Source organism: Notamacropus eugenii, chromosome 2 (assembly GCF_028372415.1).
Source record: "Notamacropus eugenii isolate mMacEug1 chromosome 2, mMacEug1.pri_v2, whole genome shotgun sequence".
Taxonomy (NCBI): Eukaryota; Metazoa; Chordata; class Mammalia; order Diprotodontia; family Macropodidae; genus Notamacropus; species Notamacropus eugenii.
In genome coordinates, this window is record NC_092873.1 from 101090372 (window position 1) to 101113316 (window position 22945).

Below are 22945 nucleotides of genomic sequence, written 5' to 3' on the forward strand. Positions count from 1 at the left end.
CAGAGAGGGATGATAGAAGAGAGAGCAGATTGGTCATAGGGGCAATTAGAATGCTTGGTGTTTGGGGGGGGAGGGGATAAAAGGGGAGAAAATTTGGAACCCAAAATTTTGTTAAAATGAATGTTAAAAGTTAAAGAAATTAATTAATTAAAAAAAAAAAAAGAAAAGAAAATTGGACAGTTTACCAGCACCGTGAAGGACACTCACTTCCATTTGTATTATTTTAGGAAGATTCTGAAGATCACCTGGTAAGATAAGATACCTGACTGTGAAATCACACAGCTAGCAAGTGTTCAAGGCCAGATTTAAACTCGTTTCCATGCCTCCAGGTCCAGTGCTGTATCCACTGAACCACAAGGTCCCCAGAGGTGAAAGACAATGTTAAATGCTACAGAAGGATCAAGAAAGATGAGAATTAAGAGGAGACCATTAAATTTCATTATTAAGAGACCAATGATAACTTTAGAGAGAGCAGTTTCAATAGAATGATGAGAATGTAAAGCCAAATCTTAGATTTATTGTTCTTTTTAAAGTAATAGGAGAAACAACTAGTATAAATAATTTTTTAAAGGAGTTTGTCAAAAAAGGAAAGGAAGATGACTAGAGGAGGTGGTAGGTCCAAATAAGGGTTTTTTTTAAAAGGATGACAGGGTTATTTTTATATGCACAAAAGAGGCAGGAACCAGAAGATAAGATTTTGAAGACTGTAGAAAGAGTGAGGACGACAGAATCATCTGCCGAAGATAAGAAGGGGTGGGAAGAAGGAAGCAAGAATTTATATCTAGGCCCTTTTCTGGAGATTATCTTGATATATGGTGTGAAGTTTTAATCTAAACCTAATTTCTGCTGCACTGCTGTTCAGTTTTCTCAGCAGTTTCTGTTAAATGGTGAGTCCTTCTTCCAGTCACTGGGGAATACTTGTCTTTATGAAACCTATCAAACTTATGTATTTGCTTATAAAATTATTAAGTATAAAAAAAATCTTATTCAGTAGGACAAATGATGGTGCTCCCTGCCACTCAATATTGTTGAAACGATGCTGACAAATCATGTGTAAAGCAACTTCAAATGGCTCCACTTGAAAATAATGTAGTATGCAAGAGAGTCACCCACAAACCTAAATGAGTTTTATGATGATCTGAGAAACTAAAATCTTCCTCCTTTGCATCCCAAGTGGATGAAATACCAGATGTAATGAAAGATTTGATTATATATGTAAGACCTACTGTAAAATTGGTGTTAAGAAAGCTTTACTACTTTATAAGCCTATGAATAGCAATGTCTCATCTAGAATAAAATTTCAGCATAACTGGTAGATTTTAAAAATGAAAGTGATGTAATGTGGGAAAATTATATTGGTCTGTCCTGACAGAGTTCAGTTGATATGTGAACAAAATACAGGACTCCAAACACTGGTTCAAAATGGGCCACCTCATGAAGTATGTACACATTGTCTGCTTCACAGATAATTTGCAATAAGAAATATGAATGAGGAAGTACATATTATCGCTACATTTCAAAGACCTAGGTATTTATGAATATGAATAAATTAACAATGTCCCATGGATAGCTATGATATTTGGTCTTCTTTCTGAACAAAAACAATGTATAGACTTGTATTGTGGTAGGATGTTGGAAAAAATTATTAGAACACAAAAATCTTATTATGCATTTACTATGAGTGAATAAGAAATCTTTTGATATATCAAATAAAATAATACAAATTTTGATACTTTTCATAACTTTTTTTTGATGATATGGGTTTTCTTGCTGTTAATAAGGATAAGTTATTGTGTGAATTAGTGTCTGAAAGGGAATGATAAGCAGCAATATGGTCAGGGCCAGCATAAAGTCTTCAGAAACTTTATGCTGAAAAAAAAGCAGTATCCATCATATTAATTATATAATATTTATGGTTATTCTATAAGTTATAAATGTGAACATTGCCAATGATTTTAATCAGTCATCAAATATTTCCTATATATAGTTTTAATTGTGTTTAAGGTTTGTCAGTATGTTTTTATAAAAGATTAGTAAGTCTGTAATTTTATGTGACTAAAACATAAGCTAAGAATATTATTTGGATAAATTGTATTCCAAAAAGCATGGCAAGGGACACAACATGGTGCTTTGTTTTATTTTTAGGAAAGGGCATGGTGCTATATAAAGTTTGGAAACCAAAGGAAAAAGGAGTCCTTCCCCAAGTTATTTGTTTGTTTGTTTTAATTATGTGGAACACAGGGTCATTGTGTTCCATTGTCTCTGAGTCTTGCTTACCTAGTTTGTTCCATTTATTACTTCTTTGTTTTTGACCTTTACTAAAGTATATTGAGGATCACACTTTTATAATAAGATTTGAAGTCTGGAAGTGCCACGCCCTCATTATTTTATCTTTGTTTCATCATTTCATTTGAGGTTCTATAAAATTTTGTTTCTACAAATAAATTTTGCTATTGTTTTATTTAGCTCTACAAAGTAATCATTTCCTTGAGCTGTCTAGCCATAGCACTAAATCTGTCAACTGACATAGTTAATATCATCATTTTTACTATATTGACAATGACCCTGTCATAAGCAATGAATAACTCTCCAATTATTTAATTATTTCTTTAAAGAATTTTTGGTTGTTGTACTTATATAATTCTTACACAGTAGATAAACTCTCAGAAATTTTATTTATTTTTCAGGGTTATAAAATAGATTTATTTTTATTTATTTCTTCCTTTGGCCACAGACAGTTTAATATTTTTGTTAATTTATTTTCTTTATTGCTATTTGTTTTAATGATGATTCTCTGAGTTTTTCTATATAAACTCTCATTTGGTCTACAAATAAGGCTTATTTTGTCTTTTCTTTGTCAAGATGCATGCCTTGAATTTCTTTATCATCTGATTTCTAGCATAAACTTTTCAAGTTCAGGGAGGGAGATCTTTGATTAACACTTTTATTTGTTCAGAGAGATTGACTTCCTTGAGTCAAGTCATGATAACTTTTGCTTTTTAATTGCATAATTTTCATTTTGTAATGTTTTCTTGTGTGGGAAACAAAAAAATTCTATTTCCACAGTTTTGGGTTATCAGGGTTGTGACCTAGCATGGTCAGGTAGAGGTCAGAAACTTGTGCTCAGGCTTGATGAGCTGTTTGAAGGAAAGCCTCTCAGAAAGGAGAACATGAAGTCATGTGCTAATGGATGGTGTCAAAGGAGGTCCAAAAATTTGAAGCAGTATAAGAAGCTTCCATTAGTCTGAACAAGTTGTAGTCTTCCTGCAGGCTTACTGAAAGCTACCCATCCATTCAAGGGAATGAATGTAGAATACCCTCCCTCCTCTATGCTCTATTTTAATAAATTTTCCTCGATACCCTTTGGTGTGTGAAGTGTATCTCTACAATTTGGTGCCCAACATTGGACTCGACTCACTGACTTGAGGGAATGAGAAAATACAGGGAGAATACTCCTGTAAAAAAAAAAAATTACAGTTCCTGTAAGTTAAGTCTACTCCAGTTCAAGCATATGATATCAGACCATGGGTAAGGAATACAGAGGAACTGGGGAACACAAATTGCTGGCTGATCAGGTAACCCAGTATACCAGGCAAAGATAAGATTACCCCAGCATCTTGCACTCTGGGCAGATCTTTTACTGACAGAGTGAAGTTCAGCATGATACACTCTTTGTTGGTCATATTCCTGTCCAGGCATTTGCTAGTTGGCCCTAAGCTAGTGAGGGAACTTGGACAGAGACCGAGAAATTCAAGCAATTGTGGGGAAATTGATGAGCACTATAATGTTTTATGTCTGCGTGTATGTTTGTGAAGTGTTTCATGGGGTGTTGGTGGAGTGTTGGAAATCTTTTTTTTTAAGGGAAGAGGGTCTTTCTTTCTGCATTCTAAACTCTGGCCAAGTTTTTGAATGGTGATGGAAAGATAAAGGAAGGGAAAATATTTTTTCCCTTAGATAGTGAGGGCCAAGCCATTCCCTATCTTGCCTAAGGAGAGTCTCTTTTGCATTAGCAAGTAAAAAAGAAGGAAGGAGTCTCAGCCAGTCTGCAGGGAAGGACTGGGTTTTGATTTCATGAGATCTCAAAGATAAAACCTGTACTTTATGTTTAAATTGGATCAATATCAGACAGTGTGTTTAAAACTGAGAGTTTGCTTTGGAATTTCAGTGATTTCTTTTGGAGGCATTGACTCTCTCCAGATTCTGAAGGATGAAGATAAGGAGGGTGAGTGTTTAGGCAGTCAATTATTTAATCTTTTGAAACTATGAAGGCTTCTTCCTGGGAAAATTGGAAATGCCCTGTCAGTGTCCTTAGGTCTCTGCCGGGATCAAAAGCCTCGTCTTAGAATATTGGCATATTTCAAGCTAAACTGAGGAGAACAGGTGTGATTTCAAATTCTTTGTAGAACTTTATATGCTTTTACTAATATATAGCCTGAAATTACCAAGGGAGAAAGATAAAAAGGTGGAACAGCAGAGTATGCATGTGCTCTTTACCATGGGAAATTACTCCCTTTCCCCCCAATCTGATTCAAAAGGTAGAATGGGACTGGGAGAGCTCCTTGTCTGGTGAGACTTGAAGAGGTGAGGGAAGATGGAAGATGCAGTTTCAGCTATAAGGAAGTAGACTAAAAGGAAAAAAGCTATGCAGAGCTGAGAATGGCCATCATGTGTTCCTTCAAGGGATTACTTATGCGAAGATATGAATGAGGATTTCTTTTAAGTAGCAAGCATATTTGACTTAAGGAAACAGGAGGGCTAATATATTTATCATTAGTGATTATAAATCCAGTTTTCATACGATTCACGTCAAAATCTATCCTACAGGAATAAAGGGCAGCATCTGAAAGTGCTCTTCCTATCAGGATTAAGCAGAAAAGGTATTGTTATTTGGCATTGATGATTTTAAAGTGTTGATATAAGGATGGTATACGTTAGATGCAACATAAATTTAATGTAACTGTCACAATTTTAAAATTTGGATTTTATCATATATGTATATATATACATGTGTATATATATGTATATATACATATATGTGTATATATATGTATATATATATACATACATACATATATATATATTGGAGTTTTAAGAGGATGTGATAGAAATTTGATAATTTGAACCTCATTTTTGGTTATGAATAAGCAGTGATAATGCTGATGTTTGCTATATAATGGTAGGTTTAACTTCTTTACTTTGTTTAAACTGGAATTGAATTGCAGTGCATACAGTTAAGGAAAGCTGGAAAATCTGAAAGCTGGGATTGAGATATTTGGAAAGATAAATAAAGGTTTGATTGAAAATATGAAAGACAGATAAGGTTCGCTGGATGGAGTCTGAGCACTTTCATGGATCTGATTAACAGGAGGACTGGAGAAGGAGTTGGGGGTGACCCCAGATGGTCTGGGGTTCCAGGGATGGTCTTGATGGGTCTGACCGGTAGCCTGGAGAATTGGATCGATAAGGAATAGTGATAGGGAAAAGCTTATGGGTCTCAGGAGAGCCAGTTCAAGTGGGGAAATCCAAGGAGCTTTCAAGGAAAGGTTTTCCAGGGTCTTGTTAGACAAATGGAACTAAAACTCTTTTGGGGTAAGGTGCAAAGGTCTGGACTTGGAAAAAGGTCTTTAAATGTTACGAAGAGCAATTGGGTAAATGCAATTGACTGAATCAAATTACTGAGACTAAATCAGAGACATCTTCAGTTTGGGGAAAACAGAATTTCAGTGTAGTTTCTCAGAGGCAGGTAAACTCTGGTAATATTTTGCACTGATGGAAAAGTTAAATGTTTCTGTTTTGATTTGAATTCATTTCATGAACATAAGTTGAGGCTAGTGTTCAAACTTATGTGTATAACTCATTCTTTTAGAATGAGCATGGTTAGAAAGGGATAGAGAAGCTTGGGAAACAGATGTAAATCTATTAGAGTAGTAACTTCTGGTTTTAATGGTAAATTTGATTTTATGATTGTTATTTTATCAGGAATTAGAACAAGTATAGAAAGGAATGCGAGCTACTTAAGACTTGCTTTAGAAGATGTTCCTCAGCCAATAATATTTGAAACTTATTCTTGGGAGCTTGTTATTTTAAGATTTTTATGAGACTACTTATTACCTGACTGTTCCTATGAGTCTAACTCCAAGTGTGGATAGTAAGAAAGGCTGTCTGAGCCACTGATCCATGATGCCAGTGAGCCTATCTATCTACCTACCCATCTGCATTGTTTCCTCTTTAACCTGTTTCCATTAATCTACACACCCCTCTATACCTACCCCATCCTGTTTCCTTACCTTATTTTCTTTTAATTTACAAGACTTTTATTCCCATATAAATGTATGTTGTTTTCTCTTTAACCCAGATCTTATGTGAGTAGGGTTCCAGCACTACCCCCTCTCCTCCCCTGTCTGATTCCTCTGTATTAGTTCTTCCTCTTGCACCTCATTTATATGAGACAATTACTCTTTTTATCTTTTCCTACACCAATTTGCTTTTCAGAATCACATCATACACAGTTCTACTCCAATCTTACTTTCAAACTACCTAACTACTAATGACAATTTTAGGTATACGGTTGATATTTTTTCATATAAAAAGTAAATAATTTGTCATTATTGAGTCCCTTGTAGGTCTTTGATGTTTGCCTTATATTTGTCTTATATTTTGTATGCTAAATGTTCTATTAAATTCTAGTATTTTTATGACAAAATCCTGAAAGTCTGTCAATTCATTGAATGTCCTTTTTCCCATGAGGATTATACTTTTCTGGGTATGATCTTTTTTCCCCACTATTCCAATTCTTTTGCTCCTTCATATATAGTGTTCCAAGACCTGTGGCCTTTTTTAATGTAGACATGACTAGGACTTGTGTAATTCTTATTGTGACTTTGTCATATTTGAATTGTTTTTCCTTGTTGTTTGTAATACTTTCTCCTTAACCTGGGAGTTTCAGAATTTGGTTATAATATTCCTGTGGGTTTTCCTAATAGGATCTCTTTCAGGTGGTGATCAATGGATTGTTTTCTATTTCTGCTTCTCCCTCTTGTTCTAAAAGTCCAGGGCAATTTTCTTTATTTCTTGTAATATTGTATCAAGATTTTTCTTTTTTTCCATCATAGCTTGCAGGTAATACAATTATTCTTATGTTTCCTCTTCTGAATTTCTTCTCCAGATCAGTTGTTTTTCTTATGAGACATTTCACTTTCTCTTCTTCTTTTTCATTCTTTAAATTTTGTTTGATTATTTCTTGGTGTCTTATAACATTATAGACTTCCTCTTCTCCTTGTTTTCAAGGAGTCATTTTCTTCCTTAAGATTTTGGATCTCTTTTTCCAGTTGGTTGACTTTCTTTTCATGATATTCTTGGTTTTCTTGGATTTTTTTTTAATTCCCTCAATCTTTCTTATTTGGTTTTTAAAGTCTTTTTTGAGTTTCCTAAGAATTCTTTTTTGGGCAAGTTCCCATTTAACACCATTCTTTGGGGTAGGAGTGGCATTTCTTTTTTGCTTCAGTATCCTCCTCTGAAGATGAACCCTGGTTTTCTCTATTTCCATAGCAACTATTTATGGTTATGGCTGTCCTTTGCTCATTATTTTTTAACAACTTGTTATTATAATCATTTTTAATCCTGGGGTGTGGGGGATGGTGCCTCTAGCAGATCTTTCTTTTTGTTATTTTTTGAGCTTTGTCCATGGCCCAACCTCTGTACTCCTTTCCCCTTTGAGCCTCAGATAGGATCCCTTGGCACCCTATGCTGGAAATGCTCTTGCTCCCTGATCACCCTCCAGTGACTATGACCTTCAGTTCTCCCCTCTTGCTTGGAATCAAAACTCAGAACTCAACTCTCCTGTAAGTTCCTACAGTCAGTAGCATCCCTTCTCCACTGCTTCTGCACTTATTGGTAGTGTGATGTTTCCTTCTCTCCTGGATCACTTCTCAGCAGCTCAGCTGGGCCTGGCATCCCTCAACAGTGGAGGTTCATTCAATTTTCACTTTCTCAGATGTCTGCTCCCCCCCAACCCCCCACTGTCTGTGAGGTGAGAATTCCTGTGACTGAGGCTGAGGCTACCTCATAATTCAGCTGCCTCTGGGACTTGTTGTTTGTTATTTTAGCTGAGATAGCCTGAAAATGTTTACACTTCACTCAGGCAGATCTCCATCCTGGGGTCTTTATTCAGATCTCCAGTTGCCCCAGGAGGACCACGATTCTGCCCCAACTCTTGTTTATTTTTACTGTTCTGCATTCATTCTGAGGCATTATTTTGTCTTGTTTGTGTAGGAAATCTGGAGATTTTGGAATTTTCTGATCTACTCTGCCTAATACCAAATAGTTTTGAGGATTAGTATTTTATAATATATTTTGAAGTGTGGAAGAACCTGTTATTTCCCCCTTTGCTTCTACTTCCTCCCAATTTTCCTTGATATTCTAGTGCTTTTGTTCCTCAAAATGAATTTGTTTATCATATTATCTAGATTTATCAAGTACTCTCACGTCGTTACCAAGTAGTGATTTTTTCCTTTTTGCCAATGTACAAGCTTTCAATTAATTTCTCTTGTTTTATTGTTATTGCTAATAGTTTTTGAATAACATCAAAATTCTAGTGTTTCCCCATTGCAAATAATGGTATCTTTCAGATTTAGATATATGCCTCCATGATATATGAAAAAATGCCCCATCTATTCTTATGATGTGTTACATTTTGAGTACATATATTGCGTTTTGTCAATGGCTTTTATTTTTGACATTTAGTGCTATGATTATGTCATTTGATGAGTTTTTGCTTCTTAATATAATTAATTATGTAATTTGTTTTCCTAAAGTTGAATCAGCCTTGTGTCCCTAGTATGAGTCCAATTTGATCACAGTGAAAAATGCATTTGTATTTTTGTTAAGATTTATTTAAATTTATTTTTACCAATATTCTTTAGTGATGCTGGTGTATAATTTGCCTGAACTGTATATTGAAGCATAAAAAATTAAAAACATTTTTAATAGGTGCTGCCACACCCAGAGAATCATAATTTCCCAGGAGTCCTCTGAAGAGACCAAAATCATAGAAGAAAGTATGAAATACACATCATCCCCATCATCCTGTCTACTCTTGGTGTTGTGGTTAGTATTCTTTCAGTGAACCTATAGAGGATGAGCTTTGATTAATTTATTATTATCTACTTTCACTCAACTATAATAGAAGTTGTTATCTTTTCCATTTGAGCAATTCCATATCTCATTGAATACAAAGGAATGATAGTACAACAGAACTTGTCCCAAGAGCATTTCTATGTGACCCACATTGAAGAAAATAAGAAAAGTGAGAAAACAATAAAAATAAATAAAATTTATTTAGCACTTCAAGGTTTGCAAAACACTTCAAATATATTATCTTCTTTGATATTCATAATCACCCTGGGAAGTGGATGCTATTTTGATTATTAATATTTTGTAGATGTGGAAATTGAGACTGAGCAAAGTAAAGTTAATGCCTAGATGAACGCACATGGCTTTCTGACTCCAAGTTGAATGTTGCAGCTGTAATACAACACAAATGAAAGAGGGATCCCTCATAGATGGTAAAGTACTTCAAATGTCCCTGTTTGTGGATGACCTTGTGACTATCCCATCAAGTCTGGAATGTAGCATGTTCTTAAATGATATCCAAAGTTCTCCCAAGAATTCAATCTAATTTTCCTAATTTGTGTGTGTGTGTGTGTGTGTGTGTGTGTGTGCGTGTATGTGTAAGAAAGAGAGAGAGAGAGAGAGAGAGAGAGAGAGAGAGAGAGAGGAAGAAGAATAAAAAGAAGAAGAGCAAGAAGGAGGAGGAAGAGGAGAAAGAGTTGTGAGAAATATTAATTTCTGAAAAATTAAAACTGAATGTCACCCAAAGGGAAATAGGGCAGTACTTGGTGGATATGAGTAAACTGCAGCATCTTTATATATTTTGCAGAACCGCTGCACATGACAATGCTCTTGGTCTGGAATTAAACCAGATGGGAAGTAAGTTGAATTGTTTTGGGTAAATTGCATAGTATGTCACCTTGGTTGTCTCTGGTCCACTTTCTCAGGACCTGGTTTGCTATGTTTTAACCTTCTCCCCAACCCTGATCTCCAGTACCTTTAGGAGTTTGAGGAGTCTCTCTTCCATGCTTTTGGCTCAGGCCTCCACCTCATATGTTCTCCCCATTTTAGGTGCTCAGTGACTAGCAATTCAATTCTATTTAATTACTTATCATTAGATTAGCTTTTACAAAGGAATATTTACTTCAACAATTAGGAAGTTGAAGAGGTTTTTGTCCCTGCACCCAGAACAGAAAAGGATGAAAGAAAAATCCCAAACTCCGGGACCATTTGTTGAGGCAGGAACACTCTATTTCTTAGGTCAATAATTCATTTTTAGTAATACAACTATGGAATATCACAATGCTGGTTACAAACCTACTCAAAATAGTTTGATGGTTACAAATAATTTTGGGCTCTACAAGTCTGTGCAAAATATGATATGAAAAGTTATTCTTGACACAACAAAAAATTGTCTCCAAAATCTAGGTATGTCTATATAAATTACTGTTGCAGTATTAGTGGGGATTCTCACATAAGGCATTTTTAGCAAGTTGCTTTTAATAGTCAAGCAACTACTTTTATTTTTTAAAAAGAATCTCATTAAATTAAAATCCCCTGTAGCAATAAAGCATAAAAATAGTACTGAACTTGATAATATTTAATAAATGTTGCATTCATTCACACCATAAGAGTAGAACCAAACTGTAAAGTTTTAATTACCATGGCAACATAGCTTCCCATAAGAGGAATGTACATAAATGAAAAATGTTACACAAATGGTACCTATGATAGTTATTTAGTGATCCAACACTTAACTTGTGCACCACAAACCAAGTTTTCTAGATATCTAGATCTATCTATCTATCTATAGATATACATACAATATATCTATATATAGTTTATATATATTTTATCTTAAAATGTAATTAAATCTATATATACAGTATATATATATATATGTATGTATATATATTTTCATCTTAAAATTTACCTTTGGAAAAAAACGTGCACTTCAACAAACTCACTAAGACCACTCATGCTATAGATACCTAAGACTGCAATTTAAGTATAGTATTGTTAAAAACAAAATCCTAAAGCATACTCCTTCAAAATCACCAATACGAAAAATCTGCTTTCAATGCCTAAAACTTTCCCGAGATGCTTTCCCGAGACAGAAGAAAGCATACCTAGTGCCCTTCAATGTGGTGATTAATCTAGGTATCAGGGTTTTTTCAAACTTTTTTTTTATATTGGCAAGAATTGAGTTTTTCCAAAGCCAAAAGTTTAAATGTGCATTCATTTCTGTGACAAGAAAATAAAACCCCAAAAGGAAATCTGGACTTACAAGTAAGCATTTTTTCTGGCATAAAGTTTTGTAGACAGCACAGACAACAAAATACAGGAATTTACAACCAAGGAGCAGCTTACATACTTTTCTGCTCACTGAATCCTTGTTTCAAATAGCTAGCAGCTTGGCTGTCCAAGGCCTTCCTGTGATGATGTTTGACAAGGAGTTCTGGGGAGGGGAACAAAAACAGTTTCTGAAGGATTGAAACTGAAAGCCACCCAAAGGGAAATGAAGAAGTACACAGTGGGTATGAGTAGGCTACAGTTCATGACCAAACAAGTATTGGGCAAAGGAAGTGGTATGAAATGTGTTATCATAGAGATTAAGGAACAGAAGAGAAAGTGGATGGCTCATGTGACAAGACAGAAGAATAGCAAAGGTACAACCTTTGATAAACACAAAACATTGGGAAACCTAGAAGTCTTCCAGACTATTGAGTTGACTCTGTCTCTTTCTGGACAAGAAGGATGTGATTCACATAGGATGAAGGGTCATAGATGAGTTGCTGTTGTCGACTTGAAAGTTTGTGTAAGAAAAAGGCAAACAGAGGGAGCCAAGATGGCGGAGTAGAAAGACGCACATACACATAGCTCTGAACCCACAACCCATAGAATGGCTACAGGGAAGTAACTCACGGCGAACTCCGCACCCAGAGGCCACGGAACATTGGAGCGAGGGAGATTTCTGTTCCAGAGAGACCTGCAAACCTCTCGCGGGGGGTCCTTCGCGCTGCGGACTGGGCGCCGGGACTGGGAGCTGAGTGCAGCCCTGCAGTGGCCACGGCACCGAGAGGAAAAGATCCGAGCAGGCTTCACAGACAGGATCTCCAGCGGCCACGCGGGTCCCTCCACCCACAGAGGGATCTGCAAACCTCTCGCAAAAGGTCCGTCGCGCTGCAGACGCAAAGCCCAGCCCAGACCTGCTGTGGCCACGGCTGCGGCACCGAGAGAAACAGATCCGAGCAGGCTTCAGGGACGGGATCTCCAGCGGCCGCACAAGTCCCTCCACCCACAGGTGACAGGGGTGGGTGAGAGAGTCTCTTTGGCGGGTCGAGAGGGGAGTGGGGTGCCCCCATAATTCAGGCCCCCCCGGGAGGTAGAAGCTGAGAGGCGGCTGCAGACAGGGGCTCCCCAAGTGGGCGGGAGCCTGAATCCATTGTGGAAGGTCTGTGCGTAAACCCCCTGAGGGAACTGAGCCTGAGAGGTGGCCCTGCCCCGACCTCAGCACCAGAACATAATCTCATACTGAATAGCAGCCCTGCCCCCGCCAAAAGCCCTGAGGCTGGAAGCAGCATTTGAATATCAGACCCCAAACGCTGGCTGGGAAGATCAGGAGGCGAGGTGGGTGTGAGGAGAATATTCAGAGGTCAAGTCACTGGCTGGGAAAATGCCCAGAAAAGGGAAAAGAAATAAGACTATAGAAGGTTACTTTCTTGGCGAACAGGCATTTCCTCCCTTCCTTTCTGATGAGGAAGAACAATGCTTACCATCAGGCAAAGACACAGAAATCAAGGCTTCTGTGTCCCAGCCCACCCAATGGGCTCAGGCCATGGAAGAGCTCAAAAAGAATTTTGAAAATCAAGTTAGAGAGGTGGAGGAAAAGCTGGGAAGAGAAATGAGAGACATGAAGTCAAAGCATGAACAGCAGATCAGCTCCCTGCTAAGGGAGACCCAAAAAAATGTTGAAGAAATTAACACCTTGAAAAATAGCCTAACTCAATTGGCAAAAGAGGTTCAAAAAGCCAATGAGGAGAAGAATGCTTTCAAAAGCAGAATTAGCCAAATGGAAAAGGAGATTCAAAAGCTCACTGAAGAAAATAGTTCTTTCAAAATTAGAATGGCACAGATGGAGGCTAATGACTTTATGCAAAACCAAGAAATCACAGAACAAAGAGAGAAGAATGGAAAAATGGAAGATAATGTGAAATATCTCATTGGAAAAACAACAGACCTGGAAAATAGATCCAGGAGAGACAATTTAAAAATTATGGGACTACCTGAAAGCCATGATCAAAAGAAGAGCCTAGACATCATCTTTCATGAAATTATCAAGGAAAACTGCCCTGAGATTCTAGAACCAGAGGGCAAAATAAATATTCAAGGAATCCACAGAACACCGCCTGAAAGAGATCCAAAAAGAGAAACTCCTAGGAACATTGTGGCCAAATTCCAGAGTTCCCAGGTCAAGGAGAAAATACTGCAGGCAGCTAGAAAGAAACAATTCAAGTATTGTGGAAATACAATCAGGATAACACAAGATCTAGCAGCCTCTACATTAAGGGATCGAAGGGCATGGAATAGGATATTCCAGAAGTCAAAGGAACTAGGACTAAAACCAAGAATCACCTACCCAGCAAAACTGACTATAATACTTCAGGGGAAAAAATGGTCTTTCAATGAAATAGAGGATTTTCAAGTATTCTTGATGAAAAGACCAGAGCTGAAGAGAAAATTTGACTTTCAAATACAAGAATGAAGAGAACCATGAAAAGGTGAACAGCAAAGTGAAGTCATAAGGGACTTACTAAAGCTGAACTGTTTACATTCCTACATGGAAAGACAATATTTGTAACTCTTGAAACATTTCAGTATCTGGGTACTGGGTGGGATTACACATGCACACACGCTCACATACATAGAGACAGAGTGCACAGAGTGAATTGAAGAGGATGGGATCATATCTTAAAAAAAAAAATGAAATCAAGCAGTGAGAGAGAAATATATTGGGAGGAGAAAGGGAGAAATTGAATGGGGCAAATTATCTCTCATAAAAGAGGCAATCAAAAGACTCATTAGTGGAGGGATAAAGAGGGGAGGTGAGAGAAAAACATGAAGTCTACTCTCATCACATTCCACTAAAGGAAAGAATAAAATGCACACTCATTTTGGTAGGAAAACCTATCTCACAATACAGGAAAGTGGGGGATAAGGGGACAAGCAGGGTGGGGGGGATGATAGAAGGGAGGGCATGAGGAGGAGAGTGCAATTCGAGGTCGACACTCATGGGGAGGGATAGGATCAAAAGAGAATAGAGGTAATGGGGGACAGGATAGGATGGAGGGAAATATAGTTAGTCCTATACAACACAACTATTATGGAAGTCATTTGCAAAACTACACAGATATGGCCTATATTGAATTGCTTGCCTTCCAAAGGGAAGGGGTGGGGAGGTAGGGAGGAAGAGAAGTTGGAACTCAAAGTGTTAGGATCAACTGTCGAGTAATGTTCTTGCCACTAGGAAATAAGAAATACAGGTAAAGGGGTATAGAAAGCTATCTGCCCCTACAGGACAAAAGAGAAGATGGAGACAAGGGCAGAGAGGGATGATAGAAGAGAGAGCAGATTGGTCATAGGGGCAATTAGAATGCTTGGTGTTTGGGGGGGGAGGGGATAAAAGGGGAGAAAATTTGTAACCCAAAATTTTGTGAAAATGAATGTTAAAAGTCAAATAAATAAATTTAATTATAAAAAAAAAAAGAAAAAGGCAAACAGGCTAAATGCATACAGTTTATTCCCTTAATGCTGGTGGTTACATGAAGTCAGAATAATTTCTGACTGCCTGATGGAAGAATGACCAGGCTTAAATACACTTTACCATGAGAAAGGAACTTCCTTAGTTCAATAAGTTGTAAATTCAATGAGACAAGACAATTAACAAAGCAGGGTCAGTTGGAATTTATGATTCCAAGATATCTGACTTTCCTCTATATAGCATATATCTCTGTGATACAAGATAAGGAAAATCCCATCACTCTGGTTGCAGGCATCCTGTCACAGACAGGTCTTTGAAACTGCTGACACAGGAAAGGGCATTTTTAGAGCAAAGCAAAGCAGTCTGATTGTTTAGTTCAGGTTTGGGCCCTTATTAAAGTCCAAAATTTATATTAAATGATTATCACTATCTGCAACAATGCAACAATGATATGACAATAGTCATATCAATGAGATCCCAAATCCATGAATATACTACTTCTCTCTCTGCAATGTCAATTTCTTGCCTATCAGAAACACATACTAGGCTTAGCACAGAATTTTGTACAAGGTAAATGCATAATACATAAAAAAGATGTTTTCTTCTTACTGGACCTTTTTTTTTAATGTTACCACTTCTTACTACCCTCCCCCAACCCTCCCCCACAACAAAGAAATATAGCTAAGCAAACAAATCTATACATGTTTAATAACATATTTGTCATTTCCATACATTTTTATTCTACTACTTCTTTGCTGAAGGGGGCATGCTTCATCAACATTGCTAATAGTAACCTCTCCTAGTCTCTTCACATCGGATTCTGAGGAACATTTGACTTGGGCAGTTGACATCAGTTCTTTGTTACGGTGGCATATTCCACAGATTCAACAGGAGTATGAGTTTTGACATTGGTCAGTTCTCTGGGACTTCTATTGGACACTGTGGCATAATGGATGTCCTCGGCATCACTGTCCATCTTCATGGATGAGCCCTAGAAGCCAGGGGAAGAGAGATAATATCAAGCTGCACTGGGAAGGAAGAAACACTGACATGGTAGGTAGAGGGTAGAAAATATCTATTAAGCATCTGTGGGGAGTGTTACAGATTCATGTACAGAATGTCTGAGCTAGAAGAGACCTTTGAAATTATTTAGCCTATCCCTTCATTTTATATGTGAGTAAATTGAAGCCCAGACAAAGGAAGTGACTTACCAAGATCACATAGAAAGCTAGAGGCAGAATATGAACTACACTTCAGATGCCTCGACTGCTTTCACAAGCTCCTTGAGGGCAGGGATTGTCTTTTGCCCCTTTTTATCCCCAGAATTTAGCACAAAGCCTGACATCTAGTAGGTGGGGAGAGGTGATACAGTAGAGTTTATTGTTAAAATTTACTAGCAAGTGCCTCAGATAGGGAACTCAGATCAAGCCTATATTAGGGAATCCAAAATGAGTTACTGTAGTTGTCCTCTACAACCTTTTTTTGTGACCAGGTCAGTCTGTCCTCTGAACCCAGAAAAGAAAAGAGGGGTCCTTGGAGTACTACACAGCTCTAACAGCTCATTTTTATAGTTCAGCAGAGAGGGCTTCCTCCTCTGACAAGTCTGTCTTCCCCACAGTCCCAACCAGGAAATCACTTCCAAGATAGCCTCAGTTCCTAAAATCCAATTAGGACTCCAGTCCTCTCAATTTGGACATGAATGGCCATGTCCACACTCTCAGTAGGGAGGAGCTCATTGTCTGCCCCAAAGGCTTTCTCACTGCCCTGTAGGCTCATCACATTGATTGAAGAGATCATCATAGGAATTAGGGAATTCCTCTGATCAGCACTTTGATCCACTCCCACCCCCATAATACTGATACCAATAACAAGGCATTTCAAGAACATTTAGGGGTTTACAAAACACATCCCTTGCAGGAAACTTATGAAGTTGATAGTACAAATATTATCCTGATTTTAGGAATGAAGAAACTGAAGCTCTAAGCAGTTTTATAACCCTCGTGGCTCATTCAGCTAGGATGTGGCAGAAATGGAACTGGAACCAGGCTTCTTGGCTGTGGGTACACTGCTTTTTTCATCATACTAACCAATCTTTAGTGTTTAATACATTTTTGAAAATGAGAGATTTTTTTAATGCATTGATAAGTTGTCTTAGTATTCTATATTTGTCCTATCTCAATTGATCAATTAATCAACAAACATTTATTATCTACTATGTGCCAGACACTGTGCTAAGCAATGGGAGGACAAAAGGAGGCAAAAGATAGTTCCTGCCCTCAAGGAGCTAACAATCTAGTGTTCCATCTCTTGCATTTAATAAAATTTTTTGACTTGTGGTACTTGCTGATCTGAACCTCCCTGAATAAAGGAGCCTTCAGAGTCACTGTTGCGCCTGCCTCAATTATTCAGTGCATTGGCAATTTGCAATATGATAGCCTTTGAATATTTTGGGCCTCTACCAAGTCTTCCTTTGATGATGTCTCATTGAATGACCTCAGAGATTTCTGGGATTTCTCCCACTAGGTTCACAAAAAACAAAACAAAAAAAAAAAACAAACAACCGGAAAGATTAGCTCTGTGAGACTGTGCTCCATCTTGTACCTTCCCACAGTATTGGCTGGGCCAACACTCTGACTTCTCTAACCCCGACAATATTGCCCCATGCACCAGAATTCCTAGTTATAACACTGCATATAAGATAATAACTTTATAAAACTGAAAATGTAGTTTCTCATTTCAAATACAATCTTTATGATCTATGACACTAATTCTGCCCCTTTCTCTTTTGAGAGATCTTTTAGACTAGGAGAGTATGAAGGGAGAGGAAATTTCTTATCTAGAGGCAAGGGAATGAATTCTGTTAGACTGGCTGAGTTCTGTTTTGTTTTGGGCAATGTGTGTCATAGTAAAAAGTGCATAGGCTAGGAGACTAGAAAGTCTGGAATGGAGTCCCCACTTTGTCACTAACCCATAGTGTGAGGTTAGTCAAGTCTTCTGACCTCTGTGGACCTCTTCCCTTGCAAAATGAGTAGGCTGAAGTAGGTAATTTATTCCTTTCCAGCTCTAAATGACAGGATTTAAAATCTGCTTATGTAAAGAGTAATAAAAACTTCATCCTGCCCTCAGCATAGGGCTGTGGTTTGCATCAGACAAGATTACACAGGTGAAAGATATGAAGCCATCTATAAGTACATACATGTAAACGATAAGTAGTCTTACTTACCTTTGACTTCTGTCCCTGAGTCTCAGAGTCATTACCTGTCAAAAGAGACACCCTTAGAGGAGTGAATCCCCTACATAGAAGTTAGTAGGGGGATACTACCCCAGTTTACCAGCTCTGTTCTTCTTCACTCCCAGCTTAAGGCTTATCACCATGGGTTCTGTTTCTCCATTCCTAATCCTTTATTCTACTATCTCAACACAATTTAAAATGTAGCTGTCATGAGTTCAATTCCCATTCTGGGGCTTGAAATAGCTAGTTACTGGAGGATTTAAGAAGAAACAATTGGGGAAGATTCCTGATGCATTTAGTTGTGCATGCATGTGTATAAACTACTTAATCTGGCACTCAAAGCTCTATGGAAACTGGTTCCATTCAGTCTTCTCAGACTCATCTCCTACTGCTTCCCTTAATGTATCCTTTGTTCTAGCCAAACTCTGTTCTCTTCACTTTCTATGCCTTCACTCATGCTGTTCACAAGCCTTATCTCCATGTGTTGTGGTCTCCCCTTATTGCAAGCCCTAAATCGGATGTTATGTCCTCATGATCTTCCTCACTCCTATTCCCACCTTTTGAGCTCAGCTGAGAGTGATCTCTGCTTCCTCTCACTTCTCATGGCACTATGACCAGGCCAGTTTTGTATTCATCTCACCCTCTCATAAAACATTTAGTCAAGTACAAGTCCCCTCACCTCTTCTCCTTTATTTTGTAAGCCCCTCAAGAGCAATATCTGTGTTGTGTCTGTTTTTGTGTTCCCCAACACCTACCATTGTCTTGTTCATAATAAGCATTTAACAAATCTCTATTGAAATGAATGAATGGAGAATTCAGTTGAATTATGGTCAGTGACATGGAGAAAAGAAGAAAGAGAAATATTTATCTCCAAGTATTCATTCATTCATTCATTCATTCAGGGTACATTTGTTGAACACCTACTATATGCAAGACTCTTTTTGCTAAGAGGATAGAGGAAGGAGTCACAAAATCCCTTCCTCCATAATCTAGTAGGGGGATTGGAACATATATAGTCGAATGAGGTGCCATAGAGGAGAGAATTAGAAAGGGATCAGTCAGCAGATTGGTTCCATAGTGTTCAAAGGCTATGTAGAATCCTGAACTCTATTTTGCTGGCCTGAGATCACAATGTTAGAAAGGCAGGACATCAGAGAAATTGGTAGTGGAAATGTAATGTATAAAAGGGTTAAGATACCCCATTTCTCACCTTCCCCTTCTTTCTGGCAGATCTTCCTGGTACAAATGATGCCCACAACAAGGAGCACTGATAGGAGAAGGCAAGAAAGAACCACACCCAAAATGAAGAATTTCTTCTGTGAGAAACTTAGAGGAAGAGAGAGATGTTAGATGTGAGAAAAGGTGTGTGGGATGGGGAAGAAGTAAACTACCCTGGGGACTGGATTTGCTCTACACCTCATGTAATGAAATGGAGTGCATTTTGGCAGCAAGGGTATACTGCCACCTCAGAGGGTAATTTAACACCAGTGCTTTTAGCCAAATATTAGGTTGCCAAATCATGTGGTCACAGCTTTTTCTCAATATTTGAGGATGTGGTAAGATAATGGGTAGAATTAAATGTTTGTACTGATCAATTGGACTAATGGGTCAGTTTGTATTCTCTCTAATTCCCTGTAACACTTTTCACATTTATAGGTTCACAGGATACCTGGAAGATACCTTAGTGATCATTTTGTGTAATACTTCTAGTTTTTGTAGGAGAAACCGAGGTCACGCAGACAATTATTTAAAGTGTTGGGACTAGGTTAGCTTCTCTTTAAGGAGGATTGGATTTAATCTTATTTATAGATCTGCCCATCTAGCAAATAATAACAATGCAATCTGTAACACTTACCCTTGACTAGGTGGTACAGTGTCTAAAATGCTAGACATGAAATGAGAAGATCTGAGTTCAAATCCAGTCTCAGACACTTACTAGCTGTATGACCCTGGGCAAATCACTTAAACGCTGTTTGCCTCAGTTTCCTCATCTATAAAATGGGGATCACAATAGTATCTACCTCCCAGGAGTTCTGTGGGGATGAAATCAGATGATAATTCAATTTAATCTTGTTTATTTTTCTGCCCATCTAGAAAATGATAACAATGAAATCTATAACACTTACCCCTGAACAGGTGATACAGTAGATAAAGTGAGAGACCTGAAATGAAAAGATCTGAGTTCAAATCCAGCCTCAGACACTTACTAGCTGTGTGACCCTGGGCAAGTCACTTAAACTCTATTTGCCTCAGTTTCCTCATCTATAAAATGGGGATCATAATAGTATCTACCTCCCAGTGTCTTTCTGGGGATTAAATGAGATGATAATTGTAAAGGTCTTAGCATAGTGCTTGACACATAGTAGGTACTATGTAAATGTTATCTATTATTGTTATTATAATTAATTATTATAGTTATAATTATTGTTACAATAATATGCCATGTGATGTGATAACAAAAGCACTAGCCTGAGAGGCAAGAGATCTGAGTTCTGAAACTGGTTTTTCCACTATCTCCTAGGGACTAGGTTAGCTCTTTGGTAAAGTGTAAGGCCCAATCCTTTTTTAGCCTTTGTCGATCTAGAAAATAATAACAATGAAATCTCTCTATATAATACTTCCTTCTCACAGGTGGTAAAGTGGATAAAGTGCTAGGTCTGAAATGAGAAGACCTGAGTTCAAATCCAGCCTCAGATACTTACTGGACATGTGACCCTGGGTAAGTTATTTGAGGATGTGCTAAGAGGTGTGGACTGCCCTAAGTGTTATACCAGTCAGCTGTATTAGCAGGGTCACTTGTATACTCTCTGATTTTCTATAACAATTGGCACCTTTATAGGTATATAGAGTACCTGGAAGATACTTTGGTGATCATTTTATCTAATGCATATGAGGAAACTGAGGTCACACAGTAAATTATTTGAAATGCTAAGTCTAGGTTGGTTTCTCTACAAGGTGTAAGATCTTGTATTTAATCTTATTTTTACCTTTGCTGATCAAGAAAATTATAACAATGAAGTCTATAACACTTCTCACTAGATGGTAAGTGGATATAACGCTGAACTTGGAGTTAGAAAGATCTGAGTTCAAATACATCCTTAGACACTTACTAACTGTGTGACGTGGGCAAGTCACTTAAACCTTGTCTGCATCAGTTTCTCAATCTGCACAATAGAGACAATAATTGCGTTTATCTGCCAGGGTTGTTCTGAGGATGAAATGAGATAATATTGATAATAGCTATTATCATTATTTACTGTTCTCTCTAGACAGTCTTCCCTCATAGTGATTACTCAAGGAATGTCAAGCTCTTGGATTTCAATGAAGTTTGTTTAGCCAAGGTTTAACAGAAACACAATTCCATGAAAGGATCATGAACTTTAGAGATCTTAGGCATGATAAAATCCAACTCCCTCACTTCACGAATAAGGCAATTGAGTCTCAAAGGGAGATAAATGCTGAGAGGACTACAGATCTCAGTGATAAAGAGAATCTGGAAAGTTCCCCCAGCAGCAGAGATGGCTTTAGATCTGCTTTCTTAGATCCCAGGATTTAGAGCTAGATAAAGCCTCATATGTCATTAAATTTAACAATTTTATATTATAGATGGGAAACTGAGGCTGAAAGAGGGAAATGACTTGCCCATGTTCAAACAGGTAAATATCAAGCAGTGGAGAAATGAAAGTTCAGATCCTCTCTTGAATGCCATGGTCTTAATAGGTTCCAGGGTTTTTCCATGCCATGGGGCCATGTTGATGTTGTTCCCATTTAGTGGCTGGAGAACCTCTTGGGAATTCAAGTTGACATTTCAAGAAGTTAGTGCTAAATTTTTTTAAGTGGCCCTGCTCACTCTAAACAATCGCAGATTACGAGTAGTATGTTAAATTACTCAAGCGTTTCACAACTCACTTTTTTGTTGTTAAAAGGGGTTCACTGAGCAAAAAAAAAACTTGGGAACCACTGAAGTAGAGAGATAAAGAGTGGTAGGAGGACATTACATGCCATGTAGGCACAAGATAGAGTAAAATTTCTGAAGGCAAAATTATGCAGTACAGAAAATTTGACTTTGGTAACTCTACGCCCCTCCTCCTTCTACACTATCTTGCCACAGGGGCCCAAAGCAGGGCTGAGGCTGTCAGTGAATCCAGGAGCATTTAGGAATTAATGACCTGCCCAGATCCAGGAACTGCATTGGATGGTGGGAGAGAAGGACAGAAATGATGGGATCTCATCCTGCAGGGAGCTCCCCCATGTTCTGTGGGAATGACAACACATCCACCAACAGGTAGATACAAAGGTCTAACCAGATCAATACAAAGGAATGTTTGGGGAAGTCACTGCCAATTAGAGGGAATGAAGAAAGACTCCTGTAGAGGGGGTTGCTTGAGTTGAGTCTTGGAGGAATCTCCAGATAATTAAAGGTAGAGGTGGGGAGGGTTGCTTTGGAAGTTGGGACAGACACTGCTGGCATGGAAATGAGAGCTGACATGTCCTGTGTGAGCAAAAGCATGGCTGGAGTGTAAAGGATGAAGAATACAGGAAAGTTCCAGAAATCTAGAAAAGTTGGCTGGACCCAGAGTCTGAAGAGTTTGAGAAGGAACCCAGGAGTTTGGATTATATCCTGAAAGTAATAGGGAGCCACTAAAGGTTCTGGGGTGATATAACCAGATCTCTGCCTATCAGTCATGATAGAATGTTGTCCACCTTATCAAGAAGAGACATGTGTTTAACTGAGAGGAATTGGGGGATTTCCCTAGTTTATCTGGAGATGAGGATGTGTGACAAACAATACTCATTGTCAGAAATGTAGTAGTTCAGGAGGGAAGGGCTCAGCACAGGGATGG